We start from the raw sequence: 4,383 nt of genomic DNA, 5'->3' as shown, positions 1-4,383 counted from the left end.
TGGGGTTGGGTGGGTCGATGGATGGATGGGTTTGGGTGGGTGGATGGATGGGTTTGGGTGGGTGGATGGACGGGTTTGGGTGGGTGGATGGATGGATGGATGGGTTTGGGTGGGTGGATGGATGGGTTTGGGTGGGTGGGTGGGTGGAGGATGGGATGGATGGGTTTGGGTGGGTGGATGGATGGGTTTGGATGGGTGGGTGGATGGATGGGTTTGTGTGGGTGGATGGATGGATGGGTTTGGGTGGGTAGATGGATGGGTTTGGGTGGGTGGAGGATAGGATGGATAGATCTATAGAAAGAAATGTACAGAATATCTGTTGACTGTATATGAAGCTTCAGATAGAATAACAGTATAAGACTAAGTGATCATATCATAAAAAGATCCCCTCTGACTACTGTTTTCTCCATCTCCAACAGAACTAAAACAATTCTTCCTGGAGGATTATGAATTCGATTCATACAACGACTCCTATTACTTCAACATCACCTCCTTTGACCTGAACTCTAACACCTTCACTTGTGCAACTCAACCCCTGTGTCCCAGTGCCGTCATATTCCTGTGTGTCCTTCACACGGCCATCTTCCTATTGGCTGTTCCTGGTAACCTACTTGTGGGGCTCGTGATTGGCTTCAGTCAACAGTCCCTGACCCCATCCGACGTCTTCCTGTTTCACCTGACTGTAGCCGACGGGCTGCTGGCTCTGACCCTGCCCTTCTGGGCTGCTGCCACGCTCCACGGCTGGATCTTTGGTGACTTCCTGTGTAAGTTCCTCAGCCTGGTTATGGAGGTTAGCTTCTACACCAGCATCCTGTTCCTGGTGTGTATCAGTGTCGACCGCTACCTGGTGATCGTTCGCCCCGCCAAGTCCCGTAAGGGCCGCCGAAGGGCCTGCAGATGGTACGCCTGCACCTTCATCTGGGCTCTGGGGGGCACCCTCTCTCTCCCTGCCCTCTTCAACGACGCCTTCAACGACGCCCATGGCGGTGGTCCGACGAGGTGTGCTGAGCGCTTCGACCCCGGCAGCGCCACCCACTGGCGGCTCGCTACTCGCGGCCTACGCCACATCCTAGGGTTCCTGCTCCCACTAGTCATCATGGTGGCGTGCTATAGCATCACCGTGGCCCGGTTGCTGCAGACGCGCGGCTTCCAGAAGCACAGGGCCATGCGGGTCATCATTGCCGTGGTGATCGCCTTCCTCCTGTGCTGGACGCCGTTCCACATGACGGTGATGGCCGACACCCTGATGAGGGCCAATCTGGTGCACTTCGACTGTGCTGGGAGGAACAGGGTGGACTTGGCCCTCCTGCCTGGTCACCCACAGCCTGGCCCTGGTCCACAGCTTTGTTAACCCAGTGCTGTATGCCTTCGTGGGGGAGAAGTTCAGGGGGAACCTGGGTGCACTGGTCAGGAAGTCACGGGGACCAGAGAGGGGGTCGTCATCTCGATTCAGCAGGTCCACATCCCAGACCTCAGAAGGGAATGGACTGTTATGATTGATCTGGCAGGTTGTCCCCGCAAAATGACTTAAATGTAAATGTAATTACTTTGAATCAGGGTTGTGGTCAATCCCATTTCAATTCCACTCAATTCAGGAAGTACTCTAAAACTCCAATTCCAACGTTTTTCAATGAGAACATTTTTAAAATCGAAATTGGAGGTTGGTACACTTTCTGAACTGACTGGAATTGAAATGGATTTAACTCCAACCCTGCTTTGAATTACGTATAAGATCGTCCCTTTGTAACATATTGTAGCCTAACATTCCTTGCTTGACATTGAATATGTACTGGCACTATCAGGCTGCAGAGTCAGATCCTGTATGTATGTGTTCTTTAATGTCCCTCCATATACTAATGCCCCTGGTGTCTGTCCATGTATATAATGCCCTCTGTTGTCTGTTGTATTAGGTAATACATACCCTGTGCTGTTGTTGTTTGTCCAAAGCTGCTTGATAAGACACAAGACACATTTCCTCAAAGGGAATAATGACACAATAAACTCAACTGTGATGTGACCAACGAGTTCCAAATCTTTCAACACTCCAGGGTAAAATAAACAACAGAAGTTACCTTCCAGTCAGGGGCTGACTGATGTATTTTAGGTCTCAGGCAAGCTATCTCACTATACATGGTACAAAGGGCTATAAATGGCTCCATTCTAGTGTTTGGTATTAAGAAGGCCATACAGCCGGTTTATTACCCATGTGTTCTATCTGTTATTACCAAACATTTTTTACCCCCATTCACCAGCAGAGGGCAGTCATTACATGGGTCTGAATGGGGATACCAGCTCTGACTGCAACATTGGCCTCTTGATTCTAGCTGGTGAAGACAGCCATAATGAGGTCACTACTATTTGAAAGCTGCCCAGAGTATGTCACAGTTATGATATTGTACCTGTTTTCTGTTTGGATGATGTGGATAGGGGGGAGAGAGAGAGAGAGAGAGAGGGAGAGAGAGAGATTCATTTTCTGTACATCATTGTCACCCTCAGTGAGTCAGTGTGTTGTGTGAGCGTTGAAAGAATAATCAAAACGAAATGTTGGTATTTTTTGTCATTAGTCCACTGTTAATACAGTCCAAAAATGTTTTGCATGTCATCAACCAAACTTTAAAGATACATATATTGAGTCCAACATCTTGAAAGCTTGACTGCTGACTGGAAAACTTGTTGGGACTGTATCAACAGTGGACTAATGACAAAAAAAGACAGCCAAGGAACTCTGTCCCCCCTGTCCTCACTCCCTGTATCTCTCTCTCTACCTCACCCTTACACAATCTCTCTCTCCTTTATCTCTCTCTACCTCACCCTTACACAAACTCTCTCTCCTTTATCTCTCTCTACCTCACCCTTACACAATCTCTCTCTCCTTTATCTCTCTCTACCTCACCCTTACACAATCTCTCTCTCCTTTATCTCTCTCTACCTCACCTTTACACAATCTCTCTCCCCTGTATCTCTCTCTACCTCACCCTTACACACTCTCTCCTGTATCTCTTTATCACTGAATCCTCCCTCCTTTTATCTGCTTCTCTATCTCCTCATCCCTCTTCACATGTTCTCCTCTCTCTTCCTGTCTCTCTTTCTCTATCTCATCCCTCTTCACATGACCTCCTGTCTCTCCTTCACTTTCTTTATTGGCTACACCTTTCCCTTCTTCCTCAGTGCACCCTATTCCTGTCCTCCTTCACCCATCTCTTCTATTCTCTCTCTCTTTCATGCTCTTTCTTTTCTCTCTCTTCTCCCCTTGGGATGATCACACAGCCCCGAGCCACCACAGGATATCCCCATGTCCCCATCCCCATCTCCGCTGTCCTCAAATGTCCACTTGTAACACTTGACCCTTGACTTCACCTATGACCTTCCCACACACCCAGGTCACGTCTCAGGTTGCCACGGCTACCTAATAGCCGTAGCTAACCCCAGGGTGCAGATATGATCCTAAAGACAGCTAGGTTTGACCTTAGGGTCATAGTGCACTAGGGCTGAAGGTACTTGTACCTCTATAAGGGTTTGGCTGAATGGTTTTCAGTGTTTACACTAACTCAGAAAGGTAAACTTAGCACAGTTAAAGAACTGTTTTGGGTATGGAGTTGAGGGTCTGTCCTCAGAGAAGAATGCCTTGTCTTTCAGTTCTTGATCTGGAACTAACTTCTAAAGTTGTTAAAAACTAAAATGTTAGTTTATTTCGGAGTGTCAGGAATAACTTCAGGACTGAAGATAAAATTGGAAACAAACAAAACAAATGTCTGTGACAAATCAAATGGAGAGGTGGATTCAGTGGAGGCTGCTGAGGGGAGAACGGATCATAATAATGACCGGAACAGAGCAAATGGAATGACATCAAACACCTGGAAACCATAGAAACCATGTGTTTGATGTATTTGATACCATTCCACTTATTCCGCTCCAGTCATTACCACGAGCCCGTCCTCCCCAATTAAGGTGCCACCAATCTCCTGTGGTGGGCTTTCAATAACAACAAAGGCATATCCTCTAGCTTTACTCCAGAACAGCGGTGTGTGTATATTGAATAAAAGGGGATTTGTAGAGAAAGCACAGCCTCATCCTCCCTCTCCACCTTGCACATCTGTCAAAACATCTGAGTGAGAACACGCGAGAGAGTACGAGAGACAGAGAGAGACAGAGGGGGGAGGGAGAGGCAGGGGGGAAGGAGATGGGGGGGGGAGACAAAACAAAAGCTTCTTTGTCGTCCTTTAAAAATGATCTGTATCTCTCTCATCCCTGTACAAGACTTCTAGTCCAACACTACAGGTTTGGAGCAGGTGGCCACAGTTTCGCTGTGTATTCCGGAGTATTCCACCTCACACACAGTCCTGTAGCGGCCATTGTGTAATACATCCATGACAAATTCCTTTG

The 4,383-nt window shown here is 47.8% G+C and overlaps 1 pseudogene; it reads left to right on the top strand.

Annotated features, from left to right (window-relative positions):
- LOC129859896 (C-X-C chemokine receptor type 2-like) overlaps window positions 1-2,017 on the top strand; it is a 27,129-nt pseudogene extending 25,112 nt beyond the window's left edge.
- The last annotated feature ends 2,366 nt before the right edge of the window (window positions 2,018-4,383 follow it).

The sequence above is a fragment of the Salvelinus fontinalis genome, chromosome 7 (assembly GCF_029448725.1).
Source record: "Salvelinus fontinalis isolate EN_2023a chromosome 7, ASM2944872v1, whole genome shotgun sequence".
Classification (NCBI taxonomy): domain Eukaryota; kingdom Metazoa; phylum Chordata; class Actinopteri; order Salmoniformes; family Salmonidae; genus Salvelinus; species Salvelinus fontinalis.
Note: the sequence above shows the minus strand (reverse complement) of the source record. Positions and strands in the feature narration are given on the sequence as shown.